The sequence below is a fragment of the Leucoraja erinacea genome, chromosome 16, assembly GCF_028641065.1.
Source record: "Leucoraja erinacea ecotype New England chromosome 16, Leri_hhj_1, whole genome shotgun sequence".
NCBI lineage: Eukaryota > Metazoa > Chordata > Chondrichthyes > Rajiformes > Rajidae > Leucoraja > Leucoraja erinaceus.
Window position 1 is genome coordinate 29,857,526 of NC_073392.1, and position 23,916 is coordinate 29,881,441.

General features: G+C 40.7%; 1 protein-coding gene across 3 annotated transcripts in view; it reads right to left on the bottom strand.

The window, feature by feature from the left end:
- The window catches only part of LOC129704733 (twinfilin-2), a 94,525-nt gene that overhangs the window by 55,143 nt on the left and 15,466 nt on the right, over positions 1-23,916 (bottom strand). The gene's annotated exons all lie outside the window — the stretch shown is intronic.

Below are 23,916 nucleotides of genomic sequence, written 5' to 3' on the forward strand. Positions count from 1 at the left end.
CCAGTAAATCTATTAACTCAGCAAAATTCAGATTGCTACAGGTACAGAGGTACAGCCGGAATAGTGAGTTGTGAAATGCTGTTCAATGGACACAGATGACATCTTACATGGCTGCTTTAAGTCAGTGGACTGGTCCATATTCAGGGATTCTGCAGCTAACCTGAATGAGGACGCCACCACCGTGACTGACTGAATGCGTAGAAGACTGAATGCCGATGAAGTCAATCTGAGTTCCAAGGATGATCCGCGAGGTTCATTCACAGGTTAAGGGCAGGTCTGCGGCATACAAGTGAAACGACCTCGAGCGGTGCAAGAAGGCCCGCTATGATCTCCGCAAAGCCATCAAGGATGCCAAGAGACAATATCGGGACAAACTTGAGTCCCAGTATAATCACTCGGACACGGAGAATGTGGCAAGGTCTGAATAAGATAACTTGCTGCAAACCAAGGTCAGGCAACATCATTGGTGATAGTGCAACCCTACCCGATGAACTGAGTGCTTTCTTTAAGTTTCTATGCTCGCTTTGAGCAGAAGGCCAACAGGGCAGTGACACCTGGCCCTTCAGACTACAGTGTGCCTTTCCACAGGGTGACTGTAGCAGAGGTTAGATCGGCCTTCTTGAGGGTAAACCCATGAAAAGCAACTGGCCCAGACGGAGTTCCTGGCCGCGACCTTAGTAGCTGCGCGGACCAGCTAGCGGGAGTATTTGCGAACATCTTTAATCTCTCCCATCTCCGTTCTGAGGCACCCACCTGCTTCAAGAAGACCACCATCATCCCTGTGTCGAAGAAGAGTAAGACATCATGCCTAATGACTACCGTCCAGTGGCCTTGACATCCACCATCATGAAATATTTTGAGGCTAGTTATGGAACGCATTAAATCCAGTTTACCTGATGGCATTGTTCCACTGCAGTTTGCCATCGTCCTAGCCCTACACTCATCCCTAGAACACCTGGATAAGAGAGACACCTACGTCAGAAACTATTAATAGACTACAGCTCAGCCTTTAATACCATTATACCATCCAAGCTTATCACCAAACTAGCGGGATTTGGTGTTAGCACTCATGGATGCAACTGGATCCTCGACTTCCTGACTAACAGACCCCAATCAGTGAGGATAGGAGACAAATCATCCTCCACGATAATCCTCAACACGGAGTCTCAGCAAGGATGCGTTCTCACCCCCCTTCATTACTCCATGTACACCCATGACTGTGTAGCCATGTACAAATCTAATTCAATTTTCAAATTTGCAGATGACACTACCATTGTGGGCCAGATATCAAATGATGAGACGGAGTAGAGGATGGAGATTGAGAACCTCGTGTCCTGGTGTCGAGACAACCACCTTTCTCTCAATGTCAGCAAGGAGATAGTGATAGACTTCAAGAAGCGAAGCGGTACACATACCCCAGATTACATTGACGGTGTTGTGGTAGAGATGGTTGAAAACTTCAAATTCCTAGGAGTCAATATCACCAACAAATTCTCCTGAACCACCCATATTGAAGCAACGACCAAGAAAGCACACCAACGCCTCTACTTCCTAAGAAGGCTTAGGAAGTTTGGCATGTCCCCTACAACTCTCACAAACTTCTGCAAATGCACCATAGAAGGCATTTTATTAGGATGCATCAAAGCTTGGTTTGGGAACAGCTCCATCTAAGACCGCAAGAAATGCCAGCGAATTGTGGTCGCAGCCCAGACCATCACACAAACCAACCTCCCTTCTATTGACTCCATTTATGCCTCACGCTGCCTTGGCAAGGCCAGCAGCATAATCAAGGACGAGTTGCACCCTGGCCACTCCCTCTTCTCCCTCTCCCATCAGGCAAAAGGTATAGAAGTGTGAGAACGCACACCACCGGATTCGGGGACAGTTTCTTCCCAGCTGCTATCAGGGAATTGAATCATCCTACCACAACCAGAGAGCAGTGCTGAACTACTGTCCACCTCTTTGATAACCCTTGGACTATCCTTGATTGGACTTTGCTGGCTTTACCTAGCACTGTACGATATTCCCTTATCATGTATCTATACACTGTAAATGGATCAATTGTAATCACGTATTGTCTTTCTGCTGACTGGTTAGCACTCAACAAAAGCTTTTCACTGTACCTCGGTATATGTGACAATAAACTAAACTGAAACTGAATGCAGAGTTAATTTAAAAATGTCTAATGAAAAATTGCTGACAGATATCATTACAGAGGCTACTAGTACCTTTTCCACTGAACATCGTTAGTGGAGGTTAGTGATGGGGAGTGAGACAACCATGCGTGACTAACAATGAATAAACACAAAAAGGTGGAGTAACTCAGTGGTTCAGGTAGAATCTCTGGAGAAAAGGAATAGGTGTGTTTCAGGTCGATACTTCTTCAGACAGAGAGTCAGGGGAGAGGTAACCTAGAGATATGAGAAGGTACATAGAATACAATCACGAAAGATATGCAAAAAGACATATCAAAGCCAGCAACGGTGATCAAAGGAAGGTAGAGCCCACAATGATCCATTGTTGGCAGTGGGAAAGGTGTAATAAGTAATACAAACAGTGAAACTCAGCAGGACGACAGTGAAACTAGTACAGCGACTAGGGTGGGGGAGGGACAGAGAGAGAGAGGGGATGCAAAGGTTACTTGATGTTAGAGAAATCAATACTCATACTGAAGATAGACACAAAATGCTGGAGAAACTCTGCGGGACAGGCTGCACCTCTGGATAGAAGGAACGGGTGACGTTTCAGGTCGAGACCCTTCTTCAGACTGAGAGTCACAGAGTTATAAAGTATTCAATTCAATTCAATAGAGTGATACAGCGTGGAAATGGGCCCTTTGGCCCAACTTGCCCACATTGGCCAACATGTTCCAGCTACACTAGTCCCACCTCAAAAGTTCTTAATAGTCTTATCTTCTTGCAGCGGCACCAGGCCTGCCACCGCATGTGTCCCCTGGGTCCCTCTTCGCTCTGGGCGGTCCTCTACCGGGTCCCTCTACATTCTCGGCGGCCCGCCTGCCGGTTCTCTCTCAGCCCGCCTGCTGTTCAGCTCTGTAGTGCGACACATTCCAGGAGCTTTCTGCTGCCACACGGCACATCCTGGGAGCCCCAGGCGCATCTCATTTGTATTGGCATCTGAAAATGTTTATCTAGTCGTAGTTTCTTTGAATACGCATAAGTTGGCCACATACTACATCTCTAATATTGTTTAAACTTTAGATGCCAAGTTATTTTTAGTTATCGACTGCTTTGATGTAAGGCTATTAGAATTGTGAACCTAATTCTGCTCCAGCTACGCAGAAGCGAATTTCAACGGAATGATGATCTGAGAATCAATTTACATTTACTTTTTTGGACATGACATAATTCATTTCATATGCCAAATGCGCAGACATGAGCCATCAAACTGCATTTGATATTTTGAGTAATCCAACTCCAAAAAATCTTGAAACAGTGGGCTCAACCATGTCATGAAGATGCCAATGAAATGATATCATGTCACCATCACATATCCTAATAAAGAAAACTGCAGAAAATATGTCTCATGCGGCTAAATGTCAGTGGAATTGCACTGATATTTGTATTTCTTAAAGTTGCAAAGCTTTTTAATAAATGTACTTTGGGCTTTCAGAGAACATTTGATAAATGCGGAAAATGTAAAGACATGCCATTAAAGAAGTAGAATGGATAGAGGGATGAAAAATAAAGTGATTAACATTTTAGAGTGGGGCTGGTGGGATGGGGGAGGCAAGCACTGCGAATAGTAATACATATTGAACAACCTGATTCTCTGTGGAATACAGAAACAGAGATTCAGTGGTACAGATAAACACCTTTAAATAAAAGCACGATTGTATGTGAAAGATGCTGCAAATGGATTAAATAGAACTGCAGGCAGTTCACTGAATGTAAACCAAGCAATATTTATGAAATGGTTAGTTGGATCGACATTGTTTGCACCATTTGACAACTGTTATAAAAAGAGATGTAGAACAGAAACAATGCACAGTACATATAGTGATGATGGCAGACAAAGAAAATCACTGAAAATACTGGAGTGAAGGCAAAGCATTTAAATTTGTAAAATAAGAGGCTGCAAAATTATTGAAAATAATTTTAGGATCTGGGTTGGGGCAATAGTTTTACTACAAGATTATTTTTAACATTTGCTAAACTACTATTAAAAGAAACTTGAAGCTTTAAAAAATGTATGTTTTATTGCAAATAGCTATTAAAGTTTAGTCAATGAAAGTGGTTGTGACAATTAAACATTTAAAAAATAACCTTTTAAAACCAATGTGACCAAGTAAATAGTATTAGAGGCACAAGAGACTGCAGATGCTGAAATCTGAAGTAAAAGGTAAGGAGAGCCGCTGGGAAATTTCAGAGGATCAGGCAGCATTTGTGGAAGGAAATGGTCAGACAATGTTTCAGTTCGAGATCTTCATCTGATCTAGGATTATAGATCAGTACAACTGGCATGTTTGGGATTTCAACTAGAATAAATAGCACTAAAAATTAATCAAATGAACACCTAGAATGATGCAGAACAGCTATCATTTTGCCCTTCATACCTCTGGTGGCTGCCTGGCAGAATAATCCAGTTATAAGATCATAAAAATGACAAATCTATGCCTTCTACTTACTGACCGCTCTGCTGCTAAGTTTTACTATCTATTCCACTGAAGTTTTCATTGAAGTTTTCATAATTTTATAAATCTGGATTAAATAGCTATTCCCCCACCTAGTCAAAATGTTCAATCTTCTCTGCAGCTTTTCCATGGCTAATATCTGTAACACTGTGACCAGAACTGCACCTGATAGATGCTGGAAGATAATTAAACCAAAGTTAGAGGTTTAATCAATATCCAGCTTCTTTCTCGTATTTGTAAATCAGTAATAAAAATAATATTCACCACCTTATCCATTCAAGGAAAGTATTTCATTCTTCTTTTCATCCTTCAATGACCATGAACATCCGCTACAGAGGTCCTTACTTCTTCCATACTTCTAAGTCTACAGCATTTATTTTGCATTCCCTTGCCCTGCTTGCCTTCTTCTTATGCATTAACTTTGCACTGTTCTGGATTGAATTCCATTTCTGACTTTTCCAGCTCAAGCCATCTGCAACTATGCTAATCAAGTCCCTTGCTTGCAATCTAAATCATGAGTCATATCAAAAAGGAAAGGGTTGCTGTTCATTGTGAACCCAAATCCACTTCTACCAATTAATCGCAACAATCTGCTGGATAAACTCCGCACATTGAACAGCATATGTGGGTGGAAAGGAGTTTAGTTTAGAGATGCAGCTCGGAAACAGGCCTTTGGCCCACCGAGTCTGTGCTGATCAGCGATCCTTGCACACTAACACTACCCTACACACACTAGGGACAATTTACAATTATACCAAGCCAATTAACCTACATACCTGTACTTCTTTAGTGTGGGAGGGAAACCGAAGATCTCGGAGAAAACCCACGCGGTCACGGGGAGAACATACAAACTCCGTTCAGACAGAACCCGTAGTACAGTCAAGTGCTGTAAGGCAGCAACTCTACCGCTGCACCACCGTGCCGACCGACTGACATTTTGGTCAAAACACTGCATCACCTGCAGAAGCTACAGATTGCTTGTTGCTCCAGATATCAGCACCTTCAGTCTCTTGTGTCTCTGTCAATCAATTACCTTTTATGCCCTATTCGTGCTTCAAAGTTACCTTAAATAGCAGCATGGTGTGTACGATGAGAGTAAATGGAACTAAGACGTCAGGATCTATTCTCTTCAAACAAAATTAAAATGATGCATCCTTAAAGCTTGCTATGAAGTAATGAGCTTGAACAAGTCTGATGTAAATGGTCCAGTTTAAATCCCCAGTTGTTGGTGTCCATAAGTTAACGTAATATGATGCACGTGTGTGATCAGAGCAACGGGAATGTAAATATTGCAAGATTAAATAGGATCACAGCAAAGTTGACCTTCCCAGTTGGAGAACCAAAACAAAAGTAGAAATGCACATGTTATCCCCTTTTCTGGATTCTCTGTAACTCAACATACAACATAGATAACATCATAACAGGAATCTGAAGAAGGGTCTCGACCCGAAACGTCACCCATTCCTTCTATCCAGAGATGTTGCTTGTTCCATTGAGTTACTCCAGCATTTTGTGTCTATTATAGATCACATCATGTGCCAGTTCTGAGTATGAACACTAAAAGTGCCTGAAATTTTCAAATGAATTGGGTAAATCTGACCTTGGAATGCTATGTCAGTTTTGTATATTTTATTGAGATGGATAAGCAGCAAATCGACAATAATCATTTTTAATCATTCTACATTTGGTGTACATGGTCGCCCTGCTATATAAGAAGGATATCTGGACCTGGAGGGATTGAGTTATAAGGAAAGGCTGAATAGGGGTGGGTCCTTATTCCCTGGAGGGTAGCATGCTGAGGGTTAACTTTATACAGGTATATAACATCATGAGGGACATAGATAAAGTGAATAGCTACAGTTATTTTCATGAGGTACAGTGTCCTCCATAATGTTTGGGACAAAGACCATTCATTTATTTATTTGTCTCTGCATTCCACAATTTGAGATTTGTAATAGAAATAAATCACATGTGACTAAAGTGCACATTGACAGATTTTATTAAAGGCCATTTTCACACATTTTGGTTTCACCATGTAGAAATTACAGCTGTTTACACATAGTCCCCCAATTTCAGGGCACCATAATGTTTGGGACACATGGCTTCACAGGCGTTTGTAATTGCTCAAGTGTGTTTAATTGCCTCCTTAATGCAGGTATAAGAGAACTCTCAGCACCTAGTCTTTCCTCCCGTCTTTCCATCACCTTTGGAAACTTTTATTGTTGCTTATCAACATGAGGACCAAAGTTGTGCCAATGAAAGTCAAGTAAATCATTATGAGACTGAGAAACAATAATAAAACTATTGAGACATCAGCCAAACCTGAGGCTTGCCAAAATCAACTGTTTTGAACATCGTTAAGAAGAAAGAGAGCACTGGTGTGCTTACTAATCGCAAAGGGACTGGCAGGCCAAGGAAGACCTCCACAGCTGATGACAGAAGAATTCTCTCTATAATAAAGAAAAATCCCCAAACACCTGTCGGACAGATCAGAAACACTGTTCAGGAGTTAGGCGTGGATTTGTCAATGACCACTGTCCGCAGATGACTTTATGAACAGAAATACAGAGGCTACACTGCAAGATGCAAGCCACTGCTTAACTGCAAAAATAGGATGGCCAGGTTAGTTTGCCAAGAAATACTTAAAAGAGCAACCACAGTTCTGGAAAAAGGTCTTGTGGACAGATGAGATGAAGATTAACTTATATCAGAGTGATGGCAAGAGCAAAGTATGGAGGAGAGAAGGAGCTGCCCAAGATCCAAAGCATACCACCTCATCTGTGAAACACAGTGGTGGGGGTTTAAGGCCTGGGCATGTATGGCTGCTGAAGGCACTGGTTCACTTATCTTCATTCATGACACAACTGCTGATGGTAGTAGCATGATGAATTCTGAAGTGTAAAGACACATCCTATCTGCTCAAGTTCAAACAAATGCCTCAAAACTCACTGGCCAGCGGTTCATTCTACAGCAAGACAAAGATCCCAAACATACTGCTAAAGCAACAAAGGATTTTTCAAAACTAAAAAATGGTCAATTCTTGAGTGGCCAATCACCCGGTCTGAACCCAATTGAGCATGCGTTTTATATGCTGAAGAGAAAACTGAAGGGGACTAGCCTCCAAAACAAGATTCAGCTAAAGATGGCTGCAATACAGGCCTGCAGTGCATCACCAGAGAAGACACCCAGCAACTGGAAATGTCCATGAATCGCAGACATCAAGCAGTCATTGCATGTACAGGATTCTTCTTCGGCCCCCTTCAGTCATGGCTGCCCATGGGTGTCTCCAAGGTGCTATTGGAGGACTTTGTGTGTGTGACTTTGTTTAACGTGGGAAGACTGGTGCACAGACAGCCACCCCACGGTCCTTGACAGATCTGGGTCAAGATCCAGTGGTATGGAGTCCAAGACAACCGGAGAATCTATTCTGCTGCAGCTTTCATCCGCATTCCCAGCCATTGTGACGCTCCACTAATAGACAATAGACAATAGGTGCAGGAGTAGGCCACTTGGCCCTTCGAACCAATGTGATCATGGCTGATCATCCCCAATCGTACCCCATTTCTGCCGTCTCCCCATATCCCCTGAATCCATTATCTTAAGAGCACTGGCTCTCTCTGCCTCCACCGCCCTCTGAGGCAGAGAATTCCACAGACTCACAACTCTCTGTGAGAAAAAGTGTTTCCTTGTCTCAGTTCTAAATGGCTTACCCCTTATTCTTAAACTGTGGCCACGGTCAGCCATCGTCCTCCGCCTGTTCTACTGTTGAGGTCTTGGTTGGATTTCTCTTCGTCAGAGACCTCCCCCTCGACCTTACTGCCATGGGTGGCCCTACCAGGAGCATAGCTCCAGACGGCATCACTCTCAGGATCTCAGGTTTTCCACAACACGGTGACAATCCACAAAAGGATATGGAATAAAATACTAAACATGACTACTTTTATTTACATGATATTGCTGGCTCCCAAATATTATGGTGCCCTGAAATGGGGGGGACAATGTATAAACATTGCTGTAGTTTCCATATGGTGAAACAAAATTGTATAAAAATGGCCTTTATTAAAATCTGACAATGTGCACTTTAACCACATATGATTTTTTCTATTACAAATCTCAAATTGTGGAGTACACAGGCAAATAAATAAATGCTGGCTTTGTCCCAAACATTATGGAGGGCACTGTAGGAGAGCCAAAAATTAGAGGACATAGGTTTAATGTGAGACAGGAAAGATTTAAAAAGAACCCAATGGGCAACATTTCACACAGTGGGTGGTGCATGCATGGAATGAGCTGCAAGAGGAATAGATGGCGGCAGATACAATTTGGACACGGAAAGTACACTTGCATAGGTACACGGATAGGAAAGAATATGGGCCAGGCACAGGCAAATGGGACTAGCTTGGTTGGCAGGACAAATTGGGTCAAAGGCCTGTATGGCTCTGACTTCATTAGGTGTTAACAGATTTTGAATAGTAAGGAAGCATTGATTGCAAGTATTAACGAGAGCCAGAATGTCACGGAATTCATGTTACTACATCTGGAAAATCCTAGATGAGGCTTCAAATAATTCAGAATGGAAGAAAGAATGAAGATGGTTCTGCTGACTTAACTGCATTCATTAGTCAGCAAGTATAATCGCCTGATTAACAAGCATCCATGCATTTTAAATGGTGGAAGCTGCACCACGCTCTACAGGCATAGAAGACAACCATCTGATTCACTTTCTACTAGAAATAGATGAAAAGTTAAACTCAGAGACACAAATTTCTTGATGAGGAGTTTCATGTGCGTGAATTATTATTTTCAGCCCAAATGATAAACAGGCATTTGCGGAACTCTACCACTATATGTCTCACATGATTTTAATTATATTGATCTGGGCTTAGATGTTTAGTTTAGTATAAAGAAAGAGCATGGAAACAGGCCTTTAGGCCCAATGAGTCCATGCTGACCGTCAATCATCCGTTCACATTATGTTAACCTATTTTCTCATCCACTACCTGGAGTGCCCACCTTGGGGCAATTGTACAGAGGCCAATTAATCTACAAACATGCACGTCTTTGTAATGTGGGAGGCAACTGGAGCACCCAGAGGAAACCCATGAGATAACAAAGAGAACGTGCAGACTTCACACAGACAGTAGCTAAGGACAGGATCGAACCATTGTGAGGGAGCTGTGCGACATACACCTTCATAGTCGCCGTGAGTTATCTTGTTCAATGTTCTTCAACCAATATTTTTGAATCCCTAAACACCGGGTTCCACTTAACACTATCCTTCAGAGTGTTGATTGTGAATATTTGGGACTCTGTAACCATCCCCTCCACCAAACGTTAAAAGAAGTCATCCACTGGGACAGGATCCTTTTGTGCCTGAAATCTGCAGCAAAGAATCACCCCATGGCTCAGTAGGGAGAGGATGACTGTAGAGTTATGTCATGAGTGTTGAGGGAGGGTGGGAAGAGAACAAGCAGCACAACTGCTCAGTGGTCAGATGAGGGACTCAGAGCTGCATTTTGGTTGGCACGGTAAGCACGGGCCATTTCTAGAGACTGGAAGCATCTGCGTTGACATATTGCCCATTTCAGATGTTTTCTCTCATCATTACCAGTAGTCCCTATAACTGCATGGGTTGTCCAGTTTCCTCTCATCCTAAAGACAGGCAGGTTAGTACATTAATTGGCCTTGGTAAATTTGCCCCCAGTATGTAAGGGACCAGTAGAACCCAAAGGGAATTGAAGATATGGGAGGAATATCAAATGAGATTACTGTCGGATTAATGAAACATAATTGCTTGATAGTTTGGACAAAGAGCCTGTTTCATTGTTGTATCTCTGTTGTATAAAGTCCCACTTGGGCGTTATTTGCGCGTCATTTACGTTTCATCATTTACCCGTCATGACGCACAATTCGCACATGGCGCGTGGTAAGACGTGGTGGTGTAGGCGGTGACGTGCGGTAGCGTGCTGCACTGCAGGATTTTGGGATTCTCAAAATCCTCGCACGCCACCTGCGTGACGCGGAAATGACGCCCAAGTGGGACAGGCCCTTTACTCTTTAAAGGGCCTGTCCCACTTACGTGTTCTTGGCACGCAAACTACGCGACGCGTTGAGCCAAGACAGTCGAGCGAAGGTCGGGCGCGATTACATGCGTACGCACAGCCGTCTGGAGCGCGTGACGTCATTTGAAGATGGACACAAAGCAGGAGTAATTCAGCGGGACAGGCAGCATCTCTGGAGAGAAGGAATGGGTGACGATTCGTATTGAGACTCTTCTTCAGTCTGAAAGAAGGGTCTTGACCCGAAACGTCACCCATTGCTTCTCTCCAGAGGTGCTGCCGGTCCTGCTGAGTTACTCCTGCATTTTGTGTCTATCTTCAATTTTCATGGCCCCGCTCTGGGAGTAGAAGTGGGGGTGAACCCAGACCGCAATGGCCGCGAGCCCCAGGCCGAGTTCGGCAATCGTTTGCCTGCTTCTGCTGCTGTTGAAGGTGAGATGTTGCGTCGCGCCAGGGTCTTGGGTCTGTCCCACTTTGGCCGTCAGTTCCGCGACAGGCCGTTGGCGCGCAAAGATTTAGTTCGCTGCAAGAATTTCGGAGCCCCGCGCAATGTCGGGACCAGCCCCGCACAACTCCATACCCCTCCGCGCTTCTAAGTGGGACCGGCCCCGCGCGGCCATATGGTGCCCATACGTCTCAAGTGACCACGAGGTTGCGTAATTTGCGAGCCAAGGATGCGTAAGTGGGACATGCCCTTTACCCTCTATCTGAAACAGCATCTGCGGTTAACCAAGTCCCACATTTGTTATTTTATGTATCAGAGAAGTTACGCAAGTTTAAAACATTACAACATTCCATAATGCATCTAGGCTTTTTAACAGCCTTGTTCACTGTTTATAATCCAAGCTCTAATATGATTATATTTATTCTTTATCTATCTGAAGTCAGGAGTCAGGAGTAACGTGGAAGACAAGTGACACATTCAGGAAAGTCAATGCCCTTTGCTGTATGATTCTATGCCTTTAAAATTATGTCTTAAATCTAAACTGGCACTAATATAAAAATTGCAATCCCTATTTCCTCTACAATACTGATCCAGATTTATGCAATCAGACCAATCTCTCTTTGCACACATTAAATACCTCCCCGTACTGTGGTCTAAAGCTCTTAATTCCTTGTCAACTGCTACTGCTCATCTGATAAAAACAAGACTGTCATGTGTAATTTGCACACATCTATCGTCTATGTCTTCATCCATGAGAAAGATACAGTGTACAGCTTCCCAACTATAATGGTGTCGTGTAATAGGGGAAGCTTTACTAACTATCCTTGCAAATTTGATATAGTTCAGATTACATTGCATATGATCTTCGTAAAAGCTGAGAGCAGCAAAGCCCTTAACTAATAAAGAATTTACTGGAGAGACTCTGAAACCTGATCAACAGTTGATGTAATAATGACGCCTAATAATGAGTCCTTCTACTCATTAATTAAAGAGCAGAACAGGAACGTTCATACTGCAGATTATTTATAGGCAGATTAACCTTTGATTAAAATATCAAATCGGTTAACAACCTTCCATTAAAACTGTAGATTGGTTCTCTATCATTATCTCTTTAAACAATGCTTTTTGTTACCATCTTAAATAGTCCATAATGTTGATACAAAGAAAGTAGGTATCAAAATGGTACAAAAAGATGCAAAGCATTTGGAGATTTATTACTAATAGACCAAATGGGACCCATTGGGTCCCTGTCACACAGGAGGCCGGTTTCCCCAACGCAATATTACACCACTCACGCATAGCCCCCACGGGAGGCAAGGAGAGATTTAGACCAAGGAAGATGCGGAAGGGGGAGGGGGTCAAGAGTGTTTTATTGTCATATGTCCCAGATAAGACAATGAAATTCTTGCTTGCTTGACTGTAGGGAAGAAGCTGTTCCTGAACATGGACGTTACAGTTTGGAGGCTTCTGCACCTTCTTCCTGATGGCAATGGTGAAATGAGTGTATGGCCAGGATGGTGTGGGTCTTTGATGATGTTGGCTACCTTTTGGCTAGCTTTTTGAGGGGGGGGGGGGGGGGGGGGGGGGGGAGGGGGGGGGTGGGGGGGGGGGGGGGGGGGGGGGGGGGGGGGCTTCTCTTGAAAGCCTCCAGAGAACCTTCCTCCACAACCCTCTGAGGCAGAGAATCATCCATTTAAGATAGATCCAAGGTGAAATATTTTCACGGTGGGTTTTTTTCTGTCTTTGAATATGTTTGAGGCAGATAGAGATTTCTGATAAGCTGGAGGCTGAAAAACCATCAGGGGTAGACAAAAAAAGCAGACATCGGGTTACAATCATATCGGCTGTAATCTTTTTAAAAGGCAGAGCAAGCAAGGTGCTGACGGGTCTTTTTCCACTCCTAAATTTGCTATATGTTTGTATGACTTTGCAAGGACAACTGGACTGGAAGTGTCTTGGCTGAATCTGAATTTCATTACTATTATAATACCAGTTAATCTATGTTTTAGATTCAAAGAATCATAAAAAGATACTGCACAAAAATAGGGCCTTTGACCCAATTTATCCTTGCCAACCAAGTATCCTAACTGGGCTTAATGCCACTTGTCTGTGCCTGGTCCATGTCCATCCAAAGCTTTCCTATCCATGTAACTATTTTATGATGTAATTTTATAAAGATGCCATCCTAACTTTAATTTAATTACCCAGCGGTACATTGAGGTCACACGATTAGTTTGCCAATTATCCGAATCACTTTCCTTCTACACAATAATCCACTGTGTAAAACTCTCAGAGACACAAAACAGAGAAATTGTTCTAAACCACTGGATTAAAACACGAGTACAGCATGGTAGGAAACCATTCAGACCATGAAGTCTGTACGTGCTCTAAATTACAGTAATCTAATTAATTCCTGTTCCCCCCAACCCCCTCCTCCTTGCCTTGCAAAATATTTCCTTTGTCATTTATCCAGCTTTCTTTTGAACCCTCCCCCTGATCTGCACCACCTCTACTATTACTGATGTAAAACACCAATTTGTGTAAAAAACTTTTTTTTTTCATTACTTTTGATTCTTTTGCCAATTCCCTTCATTCTAAATCCATTGTTCTAAACCCCTTCCACCAATGGGAACAGTTTCCCTCCATCTACCCTGTCTATACCCATCATGATTTTTAAAACATTTATCAGATATCCTCACAAACTGCCTTGTTTTGAGGAGAAACAGTCATAGCCTTTTCATCGCTCTTGACTCATTTTAATATATGCATTCTGCACCCTATTTAGCCTCAACCTCTTTTGTAAAGGTTTGCAACCTAAATTGGATACAATACGTACTGTGATTGAACCTGTGTTTTTTAAAGGATGATTAATTTACTACAGAGATATGCCACCCAGTTTATTTGAGATGGTGGCGCATAAGACTGCAGATGCTGGAATCATGAGCAAAACACAAAGTATTGGAAGATTTCAGCAAGTCACGCAGCATCTGTGAAGGGAATAAGGGTCAAATATCCATTCCCTCCACAGATGCTGTCTGATCAGCTGAGGACCTTCACACTTTCTGTTTAGGCTATTTGAAATCATCAGTTTAGGGGTAATTGAAGGGTCTCGCTACAAAACGTCACCTATTCTTTCACTCCATAGATGCCGCTTCACCCGCTGAGTTTCTCCAGCATTTTTATCTACCTTCGATTTTTCCAGCATCTACAGTTCCTTCTTAAACAACTTAGGGGTAATGGACATTTTACTATGTTTTTGTCATAATGCAGCATTAATCAAGATTCAGTTATTCAACAATTAACAATGCCATAGGTTGTATTGTAAATCAATGTAGGTACAAGAAGGTTTGATAAGGGAGTTTAATGCCATGAATTGTTGAGATAGGAGTAAATATAAAGAAACAATATGCTGTGTCAGATACAGCACAGCAAAGTTGTCATGGCTACTCTTCCAGAAAAGGTGTTCGGAGGAGATAAAACAGCAACTAATAGAACTGGATAAATAAAAAGGTAAAACATTTATATAGCTTGGGGAAAGAGCAGCAAAGCCAGATTCATTGCAAACTCTACCAAAGAGTACCATAAGTACAATAGATCAAATGGTTTCTTTTTATACAGTGTCATTAAATGATTCCATGAGATTGCTTGAGTATCAATTGTCACCACTCTGAAGCCAGTGACTGGAGGGAAAAGCGACTGATCTTATGTTCACCTACTTGTTTTGAGATATGTCAAGTTGGCAGTTCTGCATCATAAGCAGACGTCAAAGCAAATTCTACTTTACGGGCTACATTTCAAACTTAAAGGAAATAAATGTCACTCAGTAAGAAGAGCTCGCTTGTGAAAGCTCCTGTCAGCTTATTGGAACCAAGAGAATTAAACTCAACCCCCTAATAAGGCACCTGCAAGATTCCTGAACGTTTGCACCTTCATGGATTATCAGTCTCATATACCAGTATACAATTTAAATACATGATCCAATAGGTTTTTGCCAGTGCTATGAAAGCACAGTGTTTAGAAAAAGCAAATGGGGTTGTTTCCTTCATAGCAGAAGCATCTGGTACAAAAGCATCAACATTATACTTTTATAAAAGTATACTTTTATTCAGCCTTGCCCAAACCTGAAAATGAATATTTAAAAATCCTAACTAATTAGAACTCTAGTTTCTACGCATTGAAAATCCTTGTCTCAGAGTTGTAGAGTTGGAGACATTGCAGTGCATCTGGAAAAGCAAGAGTTACCTGATCTAATTAAAAAGTGGTCAGTGATTAAGAACATGGTGGTCTAATTGATTTAAGCAGAATATAGAAGTGGAGAAGCCATGGCTATTGACTTTGTCTAAACGATTCAGAAATGTAATTATTTGTTTCGACACAGACAAAAGAGAACGATCAAACTGACTGTGGCACTCTGTGCAGGTCAATGGTGGGGATGAGAAGAAATACGGCAGTTATAGGGAAACATCGAAACATAGAAATTAGGTGCAGGAGTAGGCCATTCGGCCCTTCGAGCCTGCACCGCCATTCAATATGATCATGGCTGATCATCTCATATACAGTATAGATAGCTGGAGGAGCTCACTAAGGTGTATTCCAAAATGTTTCTATTTATATTATATATTTGAAAATAATGCCATAGACAGAAAATAACTCATTTGAATCTGTCACTCCTATATATAGCAGAAATAATGCACCATTTTACAAGTATTGTAAAAAAAGGCTAAACTCATGAATTAGCAAATTACTAACAAATGGACAATGTTAACTGTCTCAGACATTTTTATTAATCAGCTGATCTAGACATCTACTAGCGATCTCCAAACTACAGCAGAAACATAAATGAATCCAGATTTTGCATAATTTAATTATCGCTAAAATGTACTGACCTAAATATGGACATTCCCAAGTATTGATGTGTTCATTAACTACTCCTGCACAGTAATATTTTCCATTGCCTTTTTCAGCACAAAACAGCTGACAGAGAAATGGAGTTGGTGTTCAGAGAATAGAGATGGCATTGGATCTTGGTGGGGGGGTTTGGGCTTGGGTGCCACAATTATTTGGAAGAAATTTCTGCTCATCTGGAAATCAGATAAATGGCATCAATGGTAGTAACTCCACTGCGCAAGTTGTTTTGGTAAATCTGGGTATCTTCAGTAAACTTGGAATTTGGCATGCTTTTGGATGTTATTGCCTAATATACATGAGAATTAGAGGGAGAAAATCCTTGGAAGAAAGGCAATCCTTAGCAACAAAAGGAGAAGCATTACAAATGACATCTTAGTTATGCCTGGACTGGAATCAATCAAAGATAGTCCAGTCGAACTGTAGTCCCGTCCCTGGAATCAGGAAAGGATAGTCCAGTCCAGCTGTATGCAGAGGATTGTGTGGTTAACTATGTCAAGAGTAAAAGACAGGCTGTGAAAGATTAACTTACTATGATCACAGTCATATAGAAAATAATTTGTGATTTTGACATTTCAATGCTTTAGAATGATTAGAATGACACAGAATATTGAGTTATAAGCAAGAAGGATTTATGAGGGTAAATATCAGCAAGACTACAGAAGAAATCTGAATTTCCCAGATATCATCAGGATTTATTTAAAAAAATCAGTAGATTCTACGTTATTTTAATGCTTTCCTGAGATAATTTAATCAATCCTTACCAGAATTGCCACTGATGTAGACTTAAGGAAAACATTAGTAAAATCTGCCATAAAGTACTCTAAGATGAGTTTTCCATTCAATAGGACAAATTATATGGTTTTGTTCGGTAACACACAACATAAAATATATTTCACTCAATGTAACAAAATGGTGATGCTCTTGGTTCATCCCAGATTAATTTAGCACAGATTATGTTTGTAGAAGTGCGCCTTTGCTAAATGCAATGCATGAAACATCACTAAAAATTAAATCTAGGTTTATGGCTGTGAGTGAACAACCTTGGTATGGTAATGTTAAGTAGATCAATGCATAATACGCAGATTAGTGTAGAACTGATATGCATGTTTATATGGTAACATTCATATGGTAATGTTAATATTGGCCACTCTGCCCATCAAATTCACATCAGCTATCTGTTGAGTAATCAGTCAATTCCATTCCCCGATTTTTCTTCAATAGCTTTATTAATTATTGTCTCTTGTGCATCACATCAGTTCCCCTTTGAAAGCTAGTACCCTTATTGACAGTGAGATCCAGATTGCCAGCAACCTCTGCTTTCTCCAACTTAATTATTTTAAAAAACTGACCTTTTTATTCTGATGTCTTAATTTTGTTAACCAGCTTCTTAACTGGGATTTTATTAAATGCTTTCAGAAAATTTATGCCAATGAAATCTACAAATGGCACAATGATGCTGCCTTACAGGTCCAACAATCGTTCCGAACCTCTGATGCTGTTGGTATGAAGCTTGCATGTTCTTCCTGTTATTAGCATCATTAGCATTTTGTTTTGGCACTGCAGTTTCCTCCCATAATACAAAGACAAGCTAGTTGGTAGATGTTTAAGAAGGAGATGAATAGGTTAATGTAAATTATCTGTAGTGTAGGAGTGTAATTAGAGAGTGAGGTGGAGTTTTGGGGCATGCATGAGCAAATACATTACAAGGAAATAAATGGGGAAATGGGATGGATGGGAGGTGGCCTAGGCTCGGACAAACTGTAATATAAACAAAATGACATATCACTTTCCCTTCTTCAACTTCCCTTATTATTCATCAAAATATTTAACCAGTGATATGTTTTGCCCTAAACAAATCCATGCTGGCTTTCCTTCATTAGCTCCAAACTTAGGCAAGAGCCCATAATATTTTCCCTGACTATTCTTTCTAAAAGCTTTTACATTACCAAGGTTAAGCTGACCGATCTGTAACTGCCTGGCAGTTCTGCACAGTTTTTAACAATAATATAACATTTACCATTTTCATGTAATCTGATCCCTCCTCTGTATCAACAGAAATTTTGAACACTAATTTTGAACAGCTCAAAACTCATCATTCATCTTCTGTTCATCATCTAATTTTGTATCCATGCTCCTTATATCCGAAGGGCTTCAATTTTGCTAATGAGATTCAAATGTGATTAAAAGAGAAAATGCTGAAAATATTCTGCAAGTCAGGCAACATCTGTAGAGAAAGAAACACAGCCAACATTTCTAACATTTAAGATTTGTCACAAGAAGCTTATTGATGCCTCAATATCAATCTGTTGTACAATCATCTTATTCAAATTTCAATTAAGTTTGACATATAGCATCCCAATAAAAGCTTAATTATTTTTGGAATGTTATCAGCACAAAAGAATCAGTTGGCTTGTGTTCTATCACTGCAATTTCTATAGATGCAATATTCCATTTCTGGCAATGACTAGCTGAATAAGTAACCAATCCAAACTTGCTACCAATTATCTACCCAGTGCCCAGAACATGAGATAGAAATTAGCATTGGTAATTTAGTGTCACTTCCTTGAAATACTAGTAGGGTTTTATGTTTACTGGTTGATTCTTACCGATGTACAAAACTGCTCAAAACCATTGTTATTATCCAATTTCCTGGAGAGATGGAGTTTTTTTATTGCGGAAAACAACCGCTGGATTGGCCCGAGGTTTTATCTTTAAACACACGAAAGGAAACAAAGTGCTGGAGTAACCCAGCAGGTCAGGCACCATCTCTGGAGAACATGGATGGGTGATATTGTGGGTCGAAACCCTTTCTCATATCTTTAAATATATGACAGAAAATGTTTAAAGTCAAAAAAGTTCAAAAACTTTTTTCTCGACTTTTATGTCACAGGCCTTCCCCTCTTAACCCATGTCCCACGTCAAATCCTAGAAGCAAAAGGAAATCCTGCAATGTTATTCTTTAACCAACTTGAAACAAAGAATGCACATTCACGGTCTTAGGAGAACAGATATCTTTACCAAGTTCAGCAACCTTGTGCAAGCTGTCAAAGACAAGGCCAAGGGGCACTAAAATGTGCAAAGAATATTGCTGACTCCAACTGTAGTGGGTCATTCCACGTGTTAGAAGTTTATCTTTTAACGTTTAATGAAGCAGGATGGAAAAATAGCAATCCAGTAAGGTAACACTTGCAAGTAAAGGGAGCAGAACCACGATGAACAACTGATCTGTTATAACGGCAACTTAAATCTGGTTTATGGGTCTTATCATAAAATGTGTTATATAAGTGTCAAAGAGTCAAGGAAACAGGCACTTCAGCCCAACTTGTCCATGCCTACCAAGATGCCCTGTATAAGCTTGTCCCATATCCCTCTAAACCTTTCCTATCAATTATGTTACTGTCCAACTGTCTTTTTTATGTTGTTATTGTACCTGCCTTAAGTAGCTCCTCGTGCAGTTTCATTTCACATACTCATCCCCTCTCAATTATTTGGACCCCCGAGAAAGGTTGCCATAGCAATGATGCCTACTTCAACATAATAACAAGCGAGAAGGATGAAGAAAATGCAAATATTTGGGAGCTAAGATGCAAAGAGGGAACGTTGAAAGGATGATTCATCCCCTTTACACAAACTTCTGTTTTCCTTTTCATCCTTAAAGTCCAAACTACTATTTCCAACATTTTATAGTTTTAATTAAGATTTCCACCATCTAGCTTTTGTTATTTTGAAACACAGATTAATCCATTGCATTTCCGATATAAATACTATTCAATCTATGAACCATCACAACATGACATTATGAATCAGACAATATATGCTGGTATTACTAATAAAACAAATTCAAAATGAAAAATTCCAGTGGCTGATCACAGCAACAGTGCCAGCAAGTGCCAGCAACAGACCTGTAAATGCACAGACATTGATAGATAGTCATCAAAGCCCAACGCCTGTCTTCGAGAGTTGTATAATGTTGGCAAGGAGATTGTAGGTGGAATGGACATATCAAGAGGATAGTTCAAAACATGAGACGATGGACAATTTAAGAATTAACAGGATTTTTCAAAACTTTGGGGATGCATGATGATCAAGTAAATATTAATATATATCTGAATGTGGAGCAGCTGTAGGCAACTTACACTATCAAATGTCTATCACTGCCATAAAAATATTTAAAGATACTACTGCCAGTGCCCTGTGAGGAAGCTACTATCTCACAGCGCTACAAATCCAGGTTAAATCCTGACCTTGGGTGTTGTCTATGTGGAGTTTCCTCCGGGTGCTCTGTTAATCTTCAAGATGTGCGGGATTGTAGGTCAATAGCCCTCTGTAAATCGGCGCTAGTGTGTCAGGAGCGGATGCAAAAGTGAGAAAACATAGAACATGGATAGCATGGACTCGACGGGCTAAAAGCCATTTCGTTGCTATATCTCTGAAACTAAAACAAATTCCTTTGATAATAATGATTTCACCTCATCAATTTCTTAGGCAATCCTTTATTTTAAGAGTGTTTGTAGAATACCACATGAAAAAAACAAGCTCTCTATAGCCACCTTATCCAGATCCTATCAGGTACAAAAATACATGAGAGGACTCTTGCAAAATCGAATTTCCAATTAAAATGGTAACCACTATACCCAAATGAATTCCACGCAAATTTATACTGACACACAAACTTCACTGTTTAATCCATGCTTTTCATGGGCACCATGTAGTATTTACGTCAGAAGCAGCAACATGCTTTCATTATGATGTTGTTCCACCTCAGAGTCCAGTCCAGCCAAGCCCATTAGCTGCAGGCACTATTTTAAGCACAGCCTGCAGCTGTCAACACTTTCCAGAGGAAGGTGACAAGTCACATCATGCAGCTCTTGTCACCTGACATCATTGCTTGTTCAGTATTGATCCCTCCAGATTCTGAGTTGCTTCATACTGCTCATACATCACATACAAAATTCAGACAAAAACACGTGCTATTTTTAATTTGTTTTTCATTGTATTGTAGCAACGGACTTGGTGCTAACTAACTGAAAGACTATCTCTTAAATTAAAAAATGCAACAACATTCAATCCAGATCATCCAGGGCGCAGATGGCAGAGCTACTGCCTCACAGCATCAGAGACTCGGGTTCAATCCTCGGGTGCTGTCTGTGTGGAGTTTGCACATTCTCCCTGTGTTTACAATTGTTTTCAGTTGATCGCACTCTAGCGAAGTAAAATGTTTATAGGTTAACTTTCCACTCCAACAATCGTGCACATAAATGTGAGCTGATACTTAAGTACTGATGGATCGCCGCACTGTTCAAGATGCCATTTTGCAGCCAGTATAAACAGAGACAAGAAACTGCAGATGTTGGAATCTTGACTTAAAAACTGGAAAATATAGCTCCTCATATTCCACTTGGGTAGCTTACAACCCAATGGTAGGTACATTGAATTCCAATAACAGTCAAGTAATAATTGCAGAGAATTGTGGTCGCAACCCAGATCATCACATATTAACCAACCTCCTTTCTATTGAATCCATTTACTCCTCATGCTGCCTTGGCAAGGCTACCATCACAATCAAGGATGAGTCGCACCCTGCTACTTTCCCCTCCTTCATATGCTTATCCCCCTATCCCGAGTTCCATATTTCCTTTTAATTCTTCCATTTCCCCACCTTCCTCCCTCGCCATGCATATCCTTCCCTCTAGCTTTCAATTCACGCCCCCACTTCTTTCCTTACCTGACACAATTCTTTCTCCTTTTCACCTCTGGCATTTGTCACTTACTTCATCCATCTGCTAATCAATCCCTCCTCTTCACCTGTATCTATCTGCCAGACTTTGTCCCATCCCCACTTCCCTTTTCCAGCTTTCTCTTCCTCTACTCTGAAGAAAGAACCTGGCCCAAAATGTTGATGGTCCATTGCCTCCACAGTTGTTAGTTGACCAGCTGTGTTCCTCCAGCACTTTATTTCTTTATATATTAAACTGAGATACCTCATCTCAGATGGAATAAAGATCCCACAAGACTATTGAGAAGAGCATGAATGATCCTCAGTGACATGGCCTATATTTATACTTCAAAATTTCTGCAAAAATAAAGATTATTTTGACATTCATTATAATACTGCATATTACAGGACTGAGGAATTTCCAAAAGCATTTCAGTGTCTGCATTTCAAAATTACTGCACAGTCCACAGTATTTTGGGATGTTCGAAAAGGATGCAAGCGTTTCAATCTTTCACTTTTCTTGTGAGCTGTAATGATGCTGCTTAAACATTTTTCATGTGGTTTAAAAACACAGATTGATAGTCAGAGTTACACAGCACTGAAACAGGTCCTTTGGTCAAACATGTCAATGCTGACCAAGCTGCTGGTCCCATTGTCTGCATTTGGCCCATGTGCCTCAAAACCTTTCCTATCCATGTACCTACCCTTTAAAACATTATAATTGTATCCACCTCTACAGCTTCCTCTGGCGGCTCATTCCATATATCCACTATGATGGGGGAAAACGATACCTCTCTGATCCCTTTTAATTCTTTCCCCATTCATCTTAAATCTATGCCTTCCAGTTTTATATTTCTTTACTCTGAGGAAAAAATAGCCATTCACATCATGTCCCTCATGATTTTACATACCTCTATGAGGGCATCTATCAATCTCTTATACCTGTGTGTCTCCACTCTGGGAACCAAGTACCTGTACCCCTAAGACTTATTGGTTTAACATACTCTTCAAGACCTTACCATTTACTATGTAAATTCTGCCATGGCTTAGTTTATCATAGCGAAAAACCTTGCATTTGTCAGAGTTAAATTCCACCCAACATCCTTTGACCCAATCCCCCAGTTGATTTAGATCGGTTGGCTGTGCGACTCACTGTTGCAGCCTGTCTGTCTGTCTTTTTTTTTTTGTCTAAATAAAAGTAGTTGTTGTGTTTTTTTTAATACTGTTTTTAACTGTGTGTTTATGTGGGGGGGGGGGGGGGGAGGGGGAAACTTTAAAAAAAAAATCTCTTCCCTGCACGGGAAACAGAGTTTCGTTTGAGCCTCACTGAGGTTCAAATGACAGTAAATATTGTATTGTATTGTATAGTAATGTAGTCTTAGAAAGCCCTCTTCGTTCTCCATTATACCACATATTTTGTTATTAAAAGCAAACTTACTAACAATGTGATCAACACTGTGATCCAAATCGTTATTGTAGATGACAAACTAGTGTACCCAGCACTGATTCTTGCAGCACACCACTGTACACAGATCTCCAATCTTTAAAACAAATCTCCACTACAATCAGCTGACATCTTCCACTAAACCAATTTTGTATCCAATTGGCTAGCTCATCCTAAATCTTATGTGATTTAATCTTACAGACAAGCCTACCATGTGGGACATTTTGTCAAAGGCCTTGCTGAATTGCATGAAGACAACATCTACTACCTTGCCAGCTTCAATCCTTTTGATCACTTCCTGAAAAACGTCAAACAATTCAGTAGAAAGTACTTTAACTTTAAGAATTGCTGCTTGATATGAGTGCTTGCCTCCTCTGTTAAAGAACAATATTGAAACAGGATTTAATTGGGTATGAATGATTATGCAAGTATTTCAGTGGAGATGAAAAACGGACTGAGCTGGTGTCACAAAGTAACTAGAGGCTTCAGGCATTCAATAATTTAGAGGGGAAGTCTGATGAAAATTACCTCCTTAAAAAGATGCACTTAAAAGTTAGGAATACATTAAGCAGACAGCAACTTCTTTTTTAACACAACATTCTTAATTTGCTTACTATACTTGGTATACAACATCCTAATCTATATACAATGTGCATATTTTCTACAATGTTATACACACATTCACATTTTTAA